This window comes from Budorcas taxicolor, chromosome 13 (genome assembly GCF_023091745.1).
Source record: "Budorcas taxicolor isolate Tak-1 chromosome 13, Takin1.1, whole genome shotgun sequence".
Taxonomy (NCBI): Eukaryota; Metazoa; Chordata; class Mammalia; order Artiodactyla; family Bovidae; genus Budorcas; species Budorcas taxicolor.
In genome coordinates, this window is record NC_068922.1 from 72,850,915 (window position 1) to 72,870,903 (window position 19,989).

At 47.9% G+C, this 19,989-nt stretch overlaps 1 protein-coding gene across 3 annotated transcripts in view; it reads left to right on the forward strand.

The window, feature by feature from the left end:
* PKIG (cAMP-dependent protein kinase inhibitor gamma) overlaps nucleotides 1-19,989 on the forward strand; it is an 83,637-nt gene that overhangs the window by 44,696 nt on the left and 18,952 nt on the right. Inside the window, exons 1-2 of one of the 3 annotated variants that reach the window (XM_052651073.1) lie at nucleotides 1,653-1,673; nucleotides 15,073-15,142. The gene's annotated coding sequence lies outside the window, so the exon portion shown is untranslated. Of the gene's footprint in view, nucleotides 1-1,652; nucleotides 1,674-5,385; nucleotides 5,536-15,072; nucleotides 15,143-19,989 lie in introns of those variants that run through there. The other 2 variants (XM_052651071.1, XM_052651072.1) reach the window with 2 other exon arrangements.

Sequence of the window (19,989 nt, forward strand, 5' to 3'; positions counted from 1 at the left end):
GGGATATGTGTGTGTGTTTAGAAAATATTTGTTGAGTTTCCTGTTCTGTACCAGTGAATGAAGGAGACATGTCATTGACCTTGTGGTGCCCACAGTACATGTAACATGTGTTAACAATAACATATGTTAACAAGTTATGAGAGGAGAGGCAGAAGGTGCCTGGAGACCCCGACATGTGGGGGAGCTCATATGGTTCAGAGGAAAGATCTCCAGAAGGAAGTGACATTTAATCAGATCTGATTGCTGAGTAGCAGTTAACCAAAACAAGAGGGTGGGGGAACCTCCCTCGTGGTCCAGTGGCTAAGACTCTACTCTCAAAGCAGGGGGCCCAGGATTGATCCCTGGCCAGGGAACTAGATCCCACATACCACAACTAACATTTCATGTACCACAACTAAAGATCCCACTTGTTGCGAGGAAGATAAAAAATCCCGCATGCCACAGCTAAGACCTGGCGCAGCTAAAAATGAAGAGAATAAATAAGTATTAAAAAAACAAACAAGAGGGTGGGGCCAATCAGATGCATGTTCAACAGTGCAGTGTCAGAGAGAGTGCGCTTCAGACCAATGGAGGGTTCCTGCTCTTAGAGCACCAGACTGCTCTGCCTCAGAAAATACCCCTGCCTGCTGGGGCCTGGCATTCCCCATCTCAGAAATGAGGAGACCACGTGCTCTTTTCAGCTCTAAAAGCCAACAAGTCTAAGATTGTTTAACTCAAGAGTTGGAGATCCCACCTCTCCCATAACTGCCCCCATCTGAAACCCATCTCTTGCTAGGGGGAAGCAGGTCTTTAAGGTTGGAAAAGGTAGGGAGGGGCAGTGTGGTGTTTGTATATCAAACATTTGTCATCTTTTGTGGAGTTAACCACCCCTGCCCCCAAATGACTTAAGTTTCTGAATTCAAACACTGCTTTGAGTGATGGTGCAGTTCTTTCTGGTCCGTGCCCCCAGGAGGTTAATAGGCTGTTCCTAGTGATAGAATGATGGGTCACCTTCGTTTTTTCCTTTTTTTTTCCCCCTGATCTTTTCTACTTTCCTATTTTTTTTTTTTAACAATAAGCAAGTATGATTCTAATTTGAAAGCAAAGAAAATCTACTTTGATTTATTAAATCTCAGGCCATATGTTTCTTAATTATATTTGTCTGGACAAAAGGGAAACTTACGGCTGTGTGGCATAGGGAATAAGTGCGTTAGAAACGGCATGACAGCTGAAACTGGCCTTTGATTGGGTGAAAAGTTAATTGTATTTTAACAACAGGTGTTCGGACTAGAGGGTGGGTAGATGCGTGCGTGTTTAGTTACTTACTCTTGTCCAACTCTGTGACTCTGTGGACTATAGCCTGCCAAGCTTCTTTGTCCATGGGGATTCTCCAAGCAAGAATACTGGAGTAGATTGCCTTTCCCTTCTCCAGGGGATCATCTCGACCCAGGGATCGAACTGATGTGTCCTGGATCGTGGGTGGATTCTTTACCGTCTGAGCCACCAGGGAAGCCCAGAGGGTGGGTAATTAGTGGAGGCCAGAATTTATTCATTCACATACTCCTTTCAACAGATATCCATCGGTTACCATCTAAAGAAGTTACTCAGGTGATCTGTGTCTGGAATTTTGTCCTGTGTCAAGTGGAGATAATAAATATACCTGCCTCATAGGATCCTTGTCGAGATTAAATGAGGTATAGAATGTCATCTGATATACGATAAACATTCAGTACGGTTTTTATTATTTATGGATTTCCTTATTTTAATAAGTATCATAACATGTACAAAATGCTCATATACTAGACACAGCTTTTGCTTAAGAAGCTCAAATTCTACAGCAGAATAGGCTCTATCCAGATATAAATATGCCTCGAAGGAGAAAAGGATAAGTCTCTTAAGAGAGAAACAGATCAAGTACTTAGAAAATTCAGCAGGAGAAATCCCTTCAGGACTAGGGGTGAGGGGATGGGAATCAAAGGCAGTTTTGGGGTCGTCAGGCCAGCCCTGGGCGCCGAAGCTGCCAGTTTCCTTTATCCTTAAATGGGGCCAATCCTGCTGGCTGGGGAAGTCCACCGAGTTCCCCCAGGGAAGCATTTAGAAGGCAGCAGAGGAAGGGCCTCAAGGAGACAGGTCTGGCCCAGGCAGCCCCAGCTTGGAGCACAGGCTCCGTCACTTTCTCCAGGGGCCCCTCTGAGCGGGCCGGCCAGCCCGCGTTTCCACAGCCGTCGGATAAGACTGTGAATAACCTTCCAGTCGCTGATTCGGGTAAGGATGCATCATCCAGCGGGGGTTTCGCAGCTCGGCGCGTGGCCCCGGTCCCCGCAGCGGGGCCCCTGCTGTGGTCGGGGGAGGCCAGACGGGGTGTGCCGCTGCCACCACAGTCCTCTCTTCGCGGCTTCTGCCACAGATGGATGGTTACTCGGTCCGCAGGGCTCATGTGACAGAATGCGTGTTGTCGAGGAAAACACTATCTTTGTTTTTATGAATGAGCACCTTCCTAGTATTTTTCGTTCAAGTGACAAACCATGCTTCTGCGCGCCGAGGGTGATGTCAGTCGACTGACCTGTCAGGATCTGGCTTCACTTCCTGACGCCCACTCCGATGCCTGGAATAAAGGCCCAGCCCAGCACCACCCCGCCTCCGGGCCCTGCACGCAGAGTGTCTCTTCGAGAATGTCAGTCGGCGCTCCGAGGCTTTGTTCCTTAGTCATCCTGACAAACAGCAGCCCTCCTCTCTGGCTTCCCGACATTCTTGACCTTATTCATTGTCACGTCATGCTCAGGGCAGAGGGTGGTGACACTGAGTCACACTTAGAAAATGATGTCTTTAGGATGTGTCAGCTGATTTTTACAAGTATTTTTGAACTTGTAGTATGTGGTGTAAGTCACCCAAGAACTTTGAAGGGGGAAAGCTATTATTATTCTCATTTTCCACTGGGAAAGCAAAGCACGAAGAAGCTAACTGGCCGAGGGTCCTACTCAGGCGGAAGGTCCAGGGACGAGAAGGAAGCGGTCTCTCCGGCCCGTGAACCTCTGCTCTCTGTGGGTGACCAGGCTGGTGTCCCCTGTGTCCTCCCGCAGTCTCACACCAACCTGTGGGAAAGCCTGCGGAGTGGCACACTCCCTCCTAACACACACTCTGTTTGCTGGGACCTTTTCTGATTAACATCAGCGTTTTCTGAGCACTCATCAAAATTCTTGTTCACACACTGCCACAGCCTTCCTCCCACCTATAAAAAGCTTCTTTCCCAATAGGGCCCAAGTCCCAAATGGCTTTAAGGCAAGTCAGGTCTGCGTCTTTGGTGGGAGGAGCCGCTGAAGCCCAGATGTGCCTCAGGCCACACAATATTTTGGTAGAAAAGCAGGTAAGCACCCCTCTTACCTAGCGGCCCGAAGTGTTTCCTGTCAGCCAACAGCCTGACGACCTTTCCCCGTCCCAGGCCTGGCTGAACCCAGGAAGACTCTCCCTCCCACTGCTTCCCCGCTGGTTTGAAGAAGCTTTGCCTGTTTCCCAAAGTGGGGATGATCCCATTTAGAACTGAGGGCCTGGCGTAGTGGAGTAATCGTTTTGGGAAGGCACACTGGCGGTGGCGTGGCTCGTGTCTGACCTCAGGAGGAGTTAAAAGACTCCGTTTCCAAGTCTGGGCCTCTCATCCTCAGCCCTGTGCCCTCGGGCACGTCTCTTAGCTTCTCTGTGTTTCATTTTCCTATCCAGGAAAAGGAGATTAGCAATGACCTAATTTTCCTCAAGTGAGAGTCAGAGGAGATTTTTTAAATTTTATTTATTTATTTATTTCTGGCTGTGCTGGGTCTTTATTGCTGGGCCTGGTCTTTCTCTAGTGATGACTGCTGTTCGTTGTGGTGCACAGGCTTCTCACTGTGGTGGCTTCCCTTGTTGTGGAACACGGGCCCGAGAGTGTAGGCTCCGTAGTTGTGGCACACGGGCTTAGTTGTCCCGAGACATATGGGATCTTCCCAGACCAGGGATCAAACCTGTGTTCCCTGCATCGGCAGGCAGATCTTAACTGCTGGACGCCCAGGGAAGTCCTCAAAGGAGATTGTGTACAAGTTAGAGCCACCATCTATCATCACTCATGTGGCCAAATACCTTCAGGTCCCTTTCATGTGTTATTTCATGCTCGGTGTCCTCAAATGGAGGCCCTCATATCCCATTTTGCAATTAAAAAAAAAAAAGGTTCAGAGAAGTTAAGTCACGTAGGAGTCAGAGCAGCTGCACCCCTGGCTCCGAAATTGATGCTCGTAATCGCTATACATGTCACATTGCTTCCCACTGTACACCAAAGCAGAGAGGCTTTATTTGTCTTTCTTATCAAGCACTCTTCAAACACAGGAGATTACTTAGTATCTCTCGTAACCATGACTGTTTCACGTTAGTCCCTTAGGACAGTTAAATTCTCTTCTGCTTTATCTTATCTCATAGTTTTTGCTGCCTCTTTCCATGTCCCCCAGGACTTGTTCAGTGAATTCTTGGGAGTTTTCTCCCAGAGAAACTGCTCAGCTCCACCAGAAATGGGGTTGAAGGAGCCTGAGCTGAACCAGGCATCTTGAGCAGTAGCCTCTGACCCCTCCAGGGTTCCTGCCTCCCTCCCTCAAGCCTGTGGTCAGCCACTTTGTAGCAAAGTTCCTTATGGTGAATTTGTTGACTAAGCTCTTCCGTTACTGAATTATAGAAGTGGAAGACACCAAAACCCTCATTTTATTGATGAGAAAGCTGAGATCCAAAGAGAGAGGTGACGTGCGTGGTGTCTTTCATTCAGTTAGGAGCGTGTCGGGGACCAGAGCCCAGTTCCCAGGCAACAGCCCAGTGCCTGTTCTGAGCCTTCGGCGTGGACATGTGCCATCTGTCGAAGTAAAGGACAGACTCGCGCCCTCTGTCCAGCATGCATCTAGGAAACTTTCGGGAGAAATGCGACAGCTTGGAAAACTGAGCAGGAAGAAAAAAGACGGGGATGGTACAGAGTCAGGGGGGCGTGGTGGCGTGCAGCTCCCCCACCCTAACTAGCGTTGTCATACACCCAAGAAGTGAGCTGGACCACGGCACAGCATACTGGATCAGCCCACGGTCAGCAGTGACTAGGAGGCAGAGGGATTTACTCCGGAGCCCTGGCCCAGGGAGCGGATAGGAAGCCTTTTGTCACTGAGGCTGAAAATGGAAGGAAGGATGTTAGGCAAATGTGCCTGCCGGGATGCAGTAACAGCCCCCGCTGCTCATTGTCCGGAGGAAACAGATCTCGCCTGTGGACGGAGAGGTGGAAACTGAACCAGGGAGCTGAGTGGTTGACATCATCAGGCCGAGCATTGGGTTACAACAAATGGGGACTCACTTGGCCCGAGACGTGGGAAACACCCACTGAAACCTCGAAGTGCATCTCATTTAGGAGAGAGAGGGGCACGAGAGAGCCCGCCTGCCCCCGCCGGGCTGCTCTGCTAGTCTTGCTTACCCTCCGAAGGGAGGCGTCCTAAATGCTGGCTCCTTAAATTCGGTCTTGCCTTCTGACCGAGGACCGCTGGACTTGGAAGGAACTCTTCTGCTCTCGTAAGTAGGACTTTCTTCCCTGCCGCCGCCCCCACCCCCAGAGAGAAGCAGGCTGGGAGGCAGGGCTCTCCGGAGAGTTTGCTTTCCAGCCTGTTGGTCACCAAGTGTCTATTTTTATATTATGATATATTATTGCTCTGAAAACCATGGCTTTGTCTGAAACCGCCTAGGGCTAGGGTCTGAACTTCAAGGCTCACAGACAGGGCTCCAGTCAAACGCTGTCTTACTTTGTTTCCCAAAGAACTTGGACAGAGTTGCTCAGGCTTTAAAAGCAGCTCGTTTCCCCAAATATATATAGATGAGGAAATAAATCCTCCCTTAGAAACTGGTGTTTGGGGAAACTTTTCTTAATTTATTTTTCTGATGACCAAGGTGGGACCCCCCCCCAAAATCTTAAACATTCTAGAGAGAAATGTCTCTGCAGATGAGAATTACTCATAATCTGCCGCTCTCAGAAGCAGCAGGAGGTATTTTCAGTTTAAGATACAGAGACGATTAGATTTCATGACGCTACCTCATCACTTCTGCCCAGTGCTGCAGGAACTGCCTAGGAAACTCCAAGACAGAAATCTTTACCTTTGGTTTTCTGATCTTTTAATTGCTTCCTTAAAAAAAAAAATGTGCTGCTTATTCCTAGAAAATAAACAAGACTGTGTAAGCCCTTGGGCATTTTCTCTGCTGGGTTCTGTCCTCAGGATTTTAAACCGAGGGAGCCGCTCAGCGCAGAGAGGAAGGGAGGGGGCTGTACCCACGGGGGCCAAGCTGAGCCTGCAAAGCTTGCAGGTGCTGTGTGTGCGCCACTCACCCTCCTCGCAGGTAAAAATAGTTGAAAAATCACAGTTAAAGAAGAAAGCCTCCAGCTTTAAAAAAAAAAAAAAGCAAGAGCCACTATATAACAGAACAACCATCCAAGGAAACTCTGGGGCCCTGGGCAGGTGTTTTATTCTCTGGACCTCAGTTCCCTTGTTTGTACCTAAATGAGGGGCAAAACTAGATGAGCACTCCATCTGAACAACACGGCTTTAAACTGTGAGGGTCCACTGTCCTGTGGATGTTTTCCCATAAATCATGCGCTACAGAACCAGGATTCGCAGTTGGTTGAATCCATGGGTGCAGGCCCAGGATGCTGCAGACACGTGGATGCAGAGGGCCGACTGTAAAGTCACACTTGGATTTTCAGCTGCCCAGAGGATCGGTGCCCCTCACCCCTGTGCTGCTCAAGGGTCAGCTGTGTTCCCAAATTCAGCCTGAAAGAAACCACCAAAGCCCTTTCCCCTTTGAGGAGAACGCTTAGGGCTCGAGGAACAAAGGGCCCTTGGTTGCCAGCATCCCGGAGTGGGTGAAAACTGGTGCCTTTAGGAGAACTAAAAGAGGACACAAAATAGGCACTGTGGTTACTTGCTGAGTTTAAATTTTGTCAGATTTTGTGATCTGGAAGGAGAAATCCTCAGTGTATGTGCGTGTATATCGGGGAGCGAGGAGGAAAAAGAACCAACAGTAAGGATTGAGCGCCTGGTGAGAGCCAGGCTCTGTGTTACGCTCATCCTTTCACATAATACCAGGCGGTCAGTATCACTATTTCCCGACTCCACCGACAGGGTAACTCTCCACTGTATGTTCCCATGTTTTCCTGAACTCCTTCCTATGTTTACCCGAGCTGTGAGAGGCCGAATCCTGACCTCTTGACCACCAGGGAGTCGCACCTGAGCTGTGCTGGCGTGACATCCCTTCACTGCTTCCGCTGGACCGCAGGCCCCATCTCCTCGTTCCTGGTAGAGAACTTGGGATATAGGTACAGAGGAGACACGTCATACTCAATTTCAACTTCAAGCCCGCTGTCCCACTCCCTCGCTTGGCCAAAGAGAGGGAGAAGAGGAGAGGGAAATCTCTATTCACCTCCCTCCCCTCTCCGTTTCACCTCGACACAGTCCGCACCGCTGCGGGGAAACGGGGTGTGAGCGTGGGCGCTCAGCCACTTCAGGTATGTCTGACTCTCTGAAACCTCATGGACCGCAGTCCGCCAGGCTCCTCTGTCCATGGAATCCTCCAGGCCAGGATACTGGAGTGGGCATTGCAGGGAAAGGTTGGCCAGAGCCAAAATACAAAGAAAAGCAAAAGAAGCTTTCAGGTCTTGGACTTTGGGTTTCCAAGCCTCCAGGTCTTGGCAGTTGAAAGGTTTTTCTTCTCTTTAAGAGCCTATCAGAGACCCTAACCCTAGGAAGATGTGGTATTTAAGACTGGATTAAGACCGTATTGCAGTCCATGGGGTCGCAAAGAGTCAGACACAACTGAGGACTGAACTGACCGACTGGATTAAGATTGTGGTGAGCCAGAGGGCTCGTGAAGCCCCTTGGCAGGTCTGAGAGCTGCAGCATATCTCCTCCCAGCAGCTTAGCCCTTTGAAAGTGGACCAGGGCACCGCCCCCAGGGTGTAGGCAATGGGAGGGACTGGTCCTCCGCCCCAGCCTCACCCAGGACCTCAAGCCCCCAGGGCCCCGACACTTCAGCTGCTTAAAAAGTCCGTCTGTCTCCTAAGGTGGTGGTGAGGAGGAGGTGATGCCCTGGGAGACAGGTACCTGGTTTGCGTTCTTATTTTTGTTGAATGTGAATGCTTGCCCAGTCTGTCTAGTGTTCTCTAGGCTTCTGCCTGGCACCTGGCCCCTGTGGCACTTGTATTTGTGGCCCCCGGGCTGGCTGGCATCCCCAGTCCTTGTCACCTCTCATAGGGTTCCATGAGAGGTTGAGCCATCTCGGAGAGATTCCTCCCCACTCCCCTTCTTTTCCCAGAAATGTGGGGTCACAATTATACCTACCTCAGGGGGTTTCGGGGCTTCCCCGGTGGCTCAGCAGTGAAGAAGTTGCCTGCAGTGCAGGAGATGGGGGTTCTATCCCTGGATCTCCAGGGAACATCCCCTGGAGAAGGGAATGGCTACCCACTCCAGTGTTCTTGCCTGGAGAATCCCATGGACAGAGGTGCCTGGCGGGCTGCAGTCCACGGGGTCGCAGAGTCGGACACGACTGAAGCAACTTAGCAGTCAGGCAGGGCTGCCATGAGAACAAAGCAGCTTAAAGCTCACAACACACTTAGTTGACTCAGTAATACGTGCTCAGGACTAACTGCTTCATGGTTTCTCGAAGGAGAACGTTAGCCGACATCCTAGGATGTGAGCTGACGTCCCCTGGCCCCTCAGTCCCAGGGTGGCATTTGTGTGAGGAGCTGGAAGTCATCTCTGAATTCCTCAATCTTCACACACGCACACGCACACGCACACCCTCCGCTCCCCCACCCCCACCAGGGTAGCCCAGCCTCAGCATCATTTCCCATCACCCACTGAAGTACTGAGGCCAGAAGCTGAAGTGGCCCCCGGCCCACCCAGCGACCAAAGGGAAAAGCTGGTGGCAGGCGTTCCTTTCTGAGCGTGACAGGCAGCTGAACTGCCCCAGTCCACTCCGCCAGGCGCTTTCACGAGTGCCCAGGAGTGATTCCTAAGTGGAGACAGACGTGGAAAGTCTAAGGTTCTCGGAAACAAGTCATCAATCAGGACCCAAGGCTGAGCTCATTACTTCCTGGAAATCTTTCAGAAACGCCTCATGAAAACTTTTAAGTACTGCCCCTTCAAAGAATGGTTTCATTGGGAGTTGCACTCAGCTGCCGCGCTAAGCGATTCTGAATTGCTGATGATAAACGCATCCGCTCTGACCGGAGGAAGCCAACATCTCCTAACTGTAAAAGTAGCCTCTAATCTTCCAAGAAATTGCTGTCCTTCAACTTGGCTCTTCCGAACTGAATAATGGACCTTCAGGGCACTCGAATAATGAAGCATTTGGTTGCTAATGCGTTCTATGTCCCAAGGACCTGGGTCTGTTACTGTGTTTAGTACTGTATCGCTGTGGGCCCTGCCAGTCATTGAGCCGTGCTGAGGGCTGGTGGACACTGAGAGCACGCGCCTCGAGGAACAGCCTGATGAAGAGACAGCCGCTGCTCTGGTGTAGTTCTCAGAGCATCGCGAAGGCAGGCAGATGAGTGAATAATTACGGCGGATCAGCAGCAGGTGGACGAGGCCCTGATCCTGAGCTGGGTTGATTACCCCCACACTCCCCTCCACTTACTGACGCCCAGAGCCGTGCCAGCACTTGCCTTAAGAAATGAGAGCCACTCCTGCTGAAGCCTTCACCCCCAGCACCTTCCTATCCCCCAGGGTTTCAGGGGAAAGAAAAGAACTCGTCATGAAAATGCCACGGCCCCAACTTAGAGGACACGGAATCCTAGGGATGGGTGATTCTGTTATCTAAAATCACCACTACACTTTCTGTTGGTTTGTTTTTACAACACTTATTTTGGCTTTTTTTTTTTTTTTTTCCGGATTACAAAGTTAGAACACCTTCACGGAAGGATAAGCTGAATCTGGTGGCTCAGTCGGTAAAGAATCTGCCTGCAACGTAGGAGACTGCCTACAATGCAGGAGATATGGGTTCAGTCCTTGGGTCGTGAAGATCCCTTGGAGAAGGAAATGGCAACCCACTCCATTATTATTGCCTGGGAAATCCCATGCACAGAGGAGCCCGGCAGGTACAGACCACGGGGTTGCAAGAGTGGGACACGACTTCACGACTAAACCGCCACCACGGAAAGGAAAAGCTAGACAGTACAGAAAAACATACTGAGATCATCACGCAGTGATTTCAGTTCTCTGATTTTTAAATAGGGCATGGTGAGGTCAAAGACCATGAATCTTTTAGGTCTCTGATCCGCATTTGCAGTTAGTCACTGGGAAGTTTTTGCCTGTGTAAGTTCCCATTAGCAATCCGGGGTTTTGCCCCCATCCCCTTCTTAGGCTCACACCCACTACATCCGGAGTTGAGCTCTTATTCTCTCCCTGGGCAGAGTCCCTGTTTGCGTATCTGAGAGGTGCTCAGGTTCCGTGTTGAGCTCCCCTTGGGCAGAGGAGAAACCAGGTCTGCCGTCGATTAAGGACCCCAGCTTTCCTTTGTATTTTCCTGTACGGATGTGTGAATTCATCCATCGTTAAGAACCCTTGTGTTTTCAGCATTATGGGCAAAGTGCTGTCGGCAATACCAGGGTAAGTGAGAATTGTAAGTAGCTCCCAGCCTGATAGGAAGAAAAACTCTTAACGTGTGTGATCATGTGCCCCAAGAGAGGGATCGTGCTATGGAAGCCTGACAGAGTAGCGTTTAAGCCGAGCGTTTGATTCATTTCAGTAACTCTTTCGTGTATTCAGCCAGTGTTTATTGAACACCTAATATCTGCTAGGCACTGGGCAAGGTGATAGTTGGAGAGCACTGCGCAGAACAGCCGTGGTCCCTCCTCACATGTAGCATACAGGACTGATAGTGGTGTCATGAAATACCCAGGACGAGTGAGGGATGTGGAGGAGAGTGTGGTACAGAGCAGGTTTGCCGCAAGAGATGGTGGTGTTTGAACCCAGATGAGGAGTCGGTTATGCTGAGAGCTAAGGCGGGAGCAGGGGGCTGGGGCGCAAGGGTGCTGTATTGTGGGAAAGACTGTTCCAGGTGAAAGGCTGGAGGCAGGAATGTTGGGAAACTGAAAGGAGGCCAATGGGGCTAAAGCCTAGAGGGGAAAGTGAGAGAGGAGAAGATGGAGGCAACAAGGACAGGACCCAGGAAGGACTGTCCTTGTCTTCTCCAGCAGCTGGATTCCAGCGTATGCGCAAAGTTTCTCCCTGAGGTGGCATAGAATAGTCCTCCTGGTCTGTGATTTTTTTCATAAGGGGCAGGAAAAGTCTGGTACCCCCAAGAGCCAGTGTTTTCATTCATTGGCTTGCCTGTTGGTTCCCTTTCTCTCTGATTTCAGTTGTGAGCTCCCTACTGGACTTGGGTTTGGAGACCAGAGTTTGTGTTGACATTCTGTCACCAGCTTGCTGTGTGACCTTAAAAGATCTTTAACTTCTCTGGGCCTCATTTTCATCTCCAAAGGAGAATGAGGCTGATCTGATCCCAGGGCCATTGTGAAGATCGCAAAAGATAAAGTATCATGAAGTGCTTTGGAAAATACGAAGTGTTACAGACACATGCGGTTTCATTATTATTTCAGCGAAAGATTTCTTATTAATGAAATGAAATAAACTAAAAGCAAAGCATGGCACCAGGAAAGGGCAGAGTGTACCCTTCCAGGTAACCCGGAAATGGCAGATTCCACCTAAGTGGCTCGCCTTCAAGAGCTTGTTGTGAGTGCTGTTCCTCTTTTCTCTTTGGTTTCATCCACTGGGATAAACCACCTCCTTCCTTTCTGCTTCCATCAGAATGGGTTACAAAACAATCAATTTTGCTTCTCTGGATTCCAGGACCCATTTGATAGCGAAGCCAGAGAATCTGCTTGGAGGCCAAGAGAGCCTTGTGAGCAGAGCTGCTGCGGTTTACTGGGCCTTGATTCCCGGCAGACATAGGTGCCTGGGAGTACATTTATTTGGGTTTTGGAAGGAAGGTAACTAGGGGCATGGAGCCACAGAAAACAGCCAACGTTGCAGAACCAGCCCACACACCACCTGAGCAGGGCAGTGGATATTTAAAAGGGGGCTTTTTTTTTTTTTAAGTAAAAAAAATTTCCCCTTTAAAATAAAACACATAAATGCTTAGGGGGAAAAGTGCAGCTTTTCCCCATCTCATGAAGCTTTTAAAAATGTCTTCCAGGGGATTCCCCTGTGGTCCAGTGGTAAAAACTGGGCCGCTTCCAACGCTCAGGGCATGGGTTCGATCCTTGATCAGGGAACTAAGAGACGACATGCCTCAGGGCATGGCCAAAAGAAATGCTTTTTAGATAAATTGTCTTCCAGCTGTTAAAATGATAGGTTGGAAGACCTGGTCTATTTGACCGAAAAAGAAAGTGAGAGGAAGTGCAGTTAACTATCCCATGTAAAGATAAGCGGGTAGCATGTGACACAGTTTACTGTACTGCATGTCTCTGCTCCCGTGTGTTTATTTCTTTGTTGTTGTTTTTGCTTTCTTCATTGACTTCCCCTAGAGATGCATGTGCTGATTGTAACTAACTGAACAATTTGAAGATGTATACACAGAGAGTTTATAGTCTCCCCTCTCCTCCTGCTCCCCATTTCCATCCTTCTGAGATAACCAGGGTGGTTAGCTTGGTGTATATCCTTCCATGCCTCTCTCCGAGCTCCCGTGTACATGGAGATTGTGTGTATGTACGTGGTTATCGTGTTTTGTCAGAAGTGGGATTGTACTTCGTTATTTCACAGTTTATTTTTCCCACTAAATAATACATCCCAGGTAGGTACAAATCCAGTTCACTCTTAAATAACTTCAGGGCTGTACATCTAGAGGTACCACAATATATTCAACCAGTTCTCCTTTGGCAGATACGCGAGCTACTACCATTTTTTTCCTATTAAAAATCTTGTTGCATTAACTATCTTCATGTACATATCTTTCTTCACTGGTGCTTTTTACTTTTATAGATTATGTTTTCAAAAATAGTATCGCTGGGTTAAAAAGTATTCATCCCTGATATTTTGATTGATAATATAATCCTACTTTACAACGAGTTCTAATAGTTTACATTCTCCGCAGCCGTATGTGAGTACTTTCATTTCCCTAAATCTTTGCCAGTATTAGGAATTCTGTCTTCTGTCCATCTCTCCCTCCATCTCTCTTGTTTCATTTGTGACCAAGCTGATGGGGAAATAGCATCTTACTTCTGTATATTCTTCAGTGAAATTGAGCATTGTTGCGTGTTAACCGATCTTTTCATTTTCCTTATCTGTGAATTTCCTTTGCCCATTTTCCTGTGAATTGTTTGCCTTTTCTCAACCACATGTAGGAGCGCTTAATGTGTTTATATATTAAAGATCCCATATGTGTTGCAAATGTTTTTCCTAATCTATTATTTATTAATTTGTTTCTGTATGGCTCTTCATAGTACCTGAATTTCTTGCCTTGTTTAGGAATAATTTCCACACCTCAAAGTTACATAAGTATTTTAATACATGTTTTTTCTAATACTTATATCATTTTAATTAATTTAATCCTGAACCTTTAATCCCTTTGGAATTTATGTTTGTGCATAGTGAGGAGTAATGATCAGGCTTTGTTCTAGATAGGCCAGCAGCATTTATTAAATACGCCATCTTTTCTGTTTTGTATTGAAATCCATCTTTGTCATTAATAAGTTCCTTTATGGTATGTTTCTGAACTTTTCTAGCCCACAACTTATTTGTCTATTCTTCTGTTAATTCTGTATCTTTTTATTATTATGTCTTTATAGTAACTTTTTAAAATTTTAAGACAAATCCCTTATTTACTTTTTATGATTTTCTTTATTTCTTGGCTAATTTTCTTGAATACTTGCTATTCCATATGAACTCTAAAGTAATGTTTTTCATTCCCCTATCCAAGAAACCTATTGGTATTCTTATTGGAATTTAATTAAGATTATATAGTAATCTGGGAAGGTTGGCATTTTGGGATAATTAGACTTTTCTACCCAGGAGCATACTAACTGGTTTGGACTCATGCGTTCTATTTCTATATTTGTTGTTTTTAAAATTTCAGTATTCATCATGGATGTATTATCTAAAATAAAACAGCATTTCTTTGTCCTGAATAATCAAGGGCCTTAGAATATTTATCTCTGATTTCGGGTCCACCTTCCATGTTATCGTTGTCAAATGCTGTCAAGTTTGTTTTCACCTCCTCATTTAGCTTTGTTTCACTCAGTCGGTACTTGTTTAAATGTACCACCATGCTTTACTAATTTTGCTCACTGTTGATTCTAAAATCACACTGCTACTCTGTGTTCACTTTCTCTTCTATCGGAGAATGTTTTGGAGTCTGTCGATGGAAACTTGCTTAGTCTTTGGCGAAAAATGTCTTTTGCCCTTACTCTTGACACATTAGAATTTAAATAGCGTGTATAATGACTATGAAAGATGTGTGTGCCTCTAATAAAAGTTTTCAGCTGCAGCAAGAAACAGTTTGTGTAAAGATTGAAAGCCTTTCCTTCCTCTCCCCTCCGTTTCTGAGTCCCAGGGGGAGCCGCTGTTTTTGGTTTGCTGTTTGTCTTTTTCTAATATAGATACAAAAAGTGTGTATATGCACACATGCTGTACTTTTTTCCTAAGGATAAACAATCACGTTCATTTTTTAACTAAACAAACAATAGTATATACAGTTTTACACTTTTTTAAACACCAGAGTATGTACGTTTTCCCATGTCAGTACCACAGAATCTCCCCCGTTCTTTGTAATGGCTGTATGGTTCCCCCTCCATTGACATCATAATTTAACTCTCTTTCCTAGTAGCAGACACTTAGTTGTTTCCTCTTTTATTTTTTTACTTTTACACAGTATGTTTTACTGGACATTTTTTTTTTTTAACTTATGTGAACCTATTTATAGTATAAATTTTTAGATGTTTGAGTGAGCCAAAGGATGTGCACAGTTAATAAGTTGATAGATATTGTTAACTTGTATTCGTAAAAAAATTGCTTCAGCCCTAGGGGATGTCTGGCTCTAATTTTTGTTTTTCTTCTGGTTCCTTAGAATTTCCACATTGATTAGTCAACAGTGGAAAATCTGAAGAGATGCGAGGAGGAAAAAGAAACTAAACCAGGTGGGTCGTCACATTGTTCATACCACTCTGCTGCAGCGTCACGAGTGTTTGCTTGAATACTTTTACTTCCGTCTGAAGAAGGAAAAGAAATCGGTTCCAAACGAAATCAGAGAGGACTCGGCGTCCCATGACGGAGAGCCAGGATGGCCCTTTTCAGAAATTATATAAAATCACGCTGCAGTTTCAGTCATGATTTCCATTTACACCGTTTCTCTGATGCTCTAGAGAGTCAGAAAGACAATTTACCTCTGGTGGCCTACAGGAGAATGGGTTTCTTCAACCATCTACTTAAGCAGATGAAACCATACATAGGAGTTATTAGCAAATCTGGGTGCGATGCCACCGTCCCCGTCCACCAATTGTTTGTTGTAAAAATATTTTCATAAAGACAAGGGCACATGATGGGGATTTTAATACTGTGGTGCAGAAGCAAAAGCAGGCAAAACCCAGCCCAAAGAAACAAGTACAGCCCAGTGATCTGATGAGGAGAGATGGTGCAGGTCCCTTCCAGTTGGAAGAAGAATGCAGTTCATAGATCCTAGAACGGTCTGCCTGGAAGTATGGCTGCCTTGGGTCAGTGTTCATATCTTTATGGTATCTAAACATTTTTTAACAGCCTCTGATCTGTGGTCCACCCAGCTCCCTTGCCCCCAACTTATCTAACCCTTTCCAGCTCCATCTTCTTACATTTGGGCAGAATCTCTGGTTTTTATGTCACTGTCCAAGTCCTAGTATTCCTGGGAGTTTGGGGGATTCCCAGCTCCTTCGATTTCCCTCTCATGGCCAGGCCTGCCTCTAGCACCGCTCCTAAGATTCCTCTTCTCTGTTGGCAGAGAAAGGATCTTATCTGGCAGGCAGCTGCCCTGAGTCTGAAACTCCCCAGCTGTTTATCAGCAAGGCATTTGGGCCTTGCCCTATAGCAGCTTCCCAAGCCACCAGGCTTGTGTCCTGTTTTGACTCAGTGCTGCTGGGAAGCCCCTGGATGCAGATGTTTGCAGTGACTTGGATGCGGCAGTCAGCTCCCAGGACTGTTTATCTGGCCAGGGTCAGAGGGCCTTCTGTTCTAGTTGCTGTGGGAGTGCTGGGGCCTAGCCACTGAACCTTGAGGATGCTGGGGTTATGTGAAGTTTGGAGCCAAGGTATTTAAACAGGCTTCTTCTGGGATTCAAGAAATTCCTGTAAACATGGGTACAGTTTTATATGTATACACACATACTCTCCTAGGCTAAATATCTATAGCTTTCCTCGGATTCTCAGATGTGTCTGTGACCTCTGGATGCTAAGAATCAGTGGTCTAGAGAGGGGCTTCCCTGGTGGCTCAACGGTAAAGAATCCACCTGCTAATCAGGTTCAATCCCTGATTTAGGAAGATCCCCTGGAGAAGGAAGTGGCAATCCACTCCAGTATTCTTTCCTGGGAAATCCCATAGACAGAGGAACCTGGCGGGCTACAGTGCCTGGGGCTGCAAAGAGTTGGATACTGAGCACACACATATGGTCAAGAGAGAGCCCCAAGTGTGTTGGGGTCCTGGGTCTCCTTAGGCACCAGTCTTCCGTGTGCCAGGATATCTTGGGCGACCTCATCTAGGTTTTTCTGTTTAGGGGTGAACTGGGACAAACTAGCTAATATTGCTGGCACTTAGAGCCATCTGATGACATGTCCCAAAGTCTAACCACAAAATTGCACCCCCAGCCCCTGTTTCATCTCACTGAGCACACTTTGGGGGTTTTCTGGTTTCTGAGGCTATGGCTCAGAGGGGCTTTACAGCAGCTACACTGACAGCAGCAAAACCAGTGCTCTTTCTGTACGCTCAGTCGTGTCCAGCTCTTTGCGGCCCCATGGACTGTAGCCCACCAGGCTCTTCTGTCCATGGGATTTTCCAGGCAAGAATACTGGAGTGGGTTGCCATTTCCTCCTCCAGGGGAACTTCCCAACCCAGGGATCGGACCCGAGTCTCCTGCGTCTCCTTCCTAAGCCACCAGGCTTGTGTCCTGTTCTGACTCAGTGCCCCTGGGAAGCCCCCTAGATGCAGATGAATCTGCAGGCAGGTTCTTTACCACTGAGGCACCCGGGAAGCCAGCCCAGTGGGAACAGTGTTGATGGATAGCTGAATTTCAGTCTGGCTTCCCACCACCAGGCACAGCATCCAGTGCTTCGTATACCTTATCTTATTTGATCATCACAACTTCCCATGGAGGTTGAAGCTCTTATTTTACGTGTGGGAAACCAAAGCACAGAACGATCTTGTAATTCACCAGAGGTCACACAGTCAGTAAGTGATACATGACCCAAGTACATGAACTTAACCACCAAGCTTTATGGTGAAAGTAAATTCACTGTTTTTAGAAAAAAATAATGTGCTGTGTAGGGTAGATCAAACAGCTCTGTATCGTATAATACTGAGAAGATCGCCATGTTATACAAGATACTAAGAACTGTGCACATGGCACTGATCTTAAATCATTAAGAAAAGGTTAGTGGGTAATCCACTAATGCATTAGTGCAGTGCCTGAGAAGAGTCTCTCCGTTTTAACTCAGATAAGGGTTGTTTTTTTTTTTTGGTACAACTTTACTGAGATATAATTCGCATGCCACACGGTTCACCCATTTAAAATATGTAATTCATTGGCCTACAGTATATTTCAGAGTTGTGTATCTGTCACTATGATAATTTTAGAAGCTTTTCATTCCCCCCGAAAGAAACCCCACATCCTGAACTCATCACCTTCCCAAGCCCCCCAGCCTCCCTAGTCCCAGGCAACCACCAGTCCTCCTTCTGTCTCCACAGAAGGTTCTGATGCTTAAAAGAGTAACAGTGTGGGAATCTTGCTGATCTGGAGTGAGTCATTCCCTGAGGAATAATTACACAAATGAAATTTGACTCTAATGTATTTTGTAAATGGTTTTATCAGCTAAGAAGCTACGAGCATGTCTTTGATATGCCCCAGTTTAGGATTGACAAGAGACAAGTTTCTCTCTGAGTGATTCCCACTTCTCAGCATCACTTGTCAAGTGGGCCCTTCTCAGCGGGCAGCTGTGAAACGATGACGGTTTCCTGGGGCCACGTTTCTCCCCTGACGTCAGAACCAGCGGCGGTTCAGCCATGGGATCTTTTTCCTGTCACCGGAGTCCCTGGCTCGCCTCCTCTCTCTGCCTGGCTCTGGCTGTCGAAGTGAAGGGGCCCTCAGCTCGTTGCCCGTCACTCTGAGATTCAGGGCAGGAGCTTGTCAGGCACTTGGAGGTTGGGTACCACCACACGCTCTCTTGGACTCTTTCAGGTTGGCAGATCCACTGTGTGTCTCTCCTGCCTCGCTTGTTCTTTGTGAAAGCATTGCCAGGGTGCCGTGCAGCGGGCACTGTGGTAGGCGCTCAGTCACTCTGCATACCCCTCATCCCGGTTAGTACAGCACCTGGCCTTTCTGGGCCCAGGTGGGCAGAGTCATTTGTGCTGAGACAAGCCAGAGGGGCAGGGAGTTTAGTGACAGAACAGTTCTCTGTTAAGGATGAGACAGATGTCGTGTCCTCCACCTCGAGACAGAGCCGTCCCCAGAATGCACCATCCTAGAGAATGCGCTCGGAATCCGGGTTGAGGAAATCCAGGTTCAAGGCCTGATTCAGTCCGTAACTGGTTGGAGGACCTTAGGGGACTCCTGTGGCTTCTCCGAGCCATGGGCTATCCATTGTGAGGGTTCAGTAACACAGGGCCTCCCAAGATAGCCTCAGTCCCAGTGCTGGCAAGAGTTGCATTCTCCATAGGTGCTGAAGGAGTGACTGAAGGAGCGTCCTGTGATTCTCCGAGCTGGAGCAGAGCCCTGGCAGGTCAGGTGAGCAGGTGGGAGAAGGTCTCAAGGAAGACCAAGGGGAACCTCCTTTTCTTCTCCCAGTCAGTCCCTCCTGCCATTTCAGCCCCTTTCAGCTCACCTGTCCTCAGCTCTGGCCAGCTCTGCTTCCCTGAGCCAAAGGGAGCCACCACCTTTGAGGCCTCGGGCCTAGGAGCCAGACACCTGGGTGTGGGGGGCGGGGTGGGTTCCAGTACATCCTTGCTGTGCGTAAAAGGGACCTAATTGTACAGGGCTACCGAGAAGCACTCCTTAACCACATCCAACAGATAGCACATATACCCCCTAAATAGTAGCCATTTTTATTATTCCCTTTGTTATTTGTTTGGTCAGGGACCAGGGCTCGGGCGGTTGTTTTCATCACTGGCTTGAGAGTGCACGTGTTCATTGCTTATTTTGTTTGTTCATTCGCGCATTCATATGGATGCATTTATTGAGCATCTTCCATGCGTCACACACTCTGCGACGTAGTGGGGATACAGTGACCAGAAGGGGTACCTGTCCCCCTGGAGCCAGTGGGGAAGGCAGATATGGGACAGGTGGGCCAGCACCTGTGTGGTGGCAAAGCAGGAATCCCTTTTCTTCTGCTGGGTTAGGGAAGGGGCCACTGGGCCCTGGGGGCTGGCCGTGCCCTGAAGACCCCATGCCTGGAGGTATGGGGTGGAGGAATGGGGTACTGAACCAGGAGACTGAAATCTTGTGTGGACTCTGGGCCAAACGCACAGAACCTGTTGTTGTTGAGTCACTAAGTTGTGTCCGACTCTTTGCAACCCCATGGACTGCAGCATGCCAGGCTTCCCTGTCTGGAGCGTGCTCAAACTCACGTGCATTGGGTCAGTGAGGCCGTCCAGCCATCTCGTCCTCTGTGGCCCCCTTCTCCTGCCCCCATTCCCTCCCAGCGTCAGGCTCTTTTCCTGTGTCTCTGCTCAGGTCGGGCGGCCCCTGGCTTGCAGACGTGTGACTCTGCCCGGTTCCCTTGTTGCATCGATCCTCTCCTGTATTGTGCTG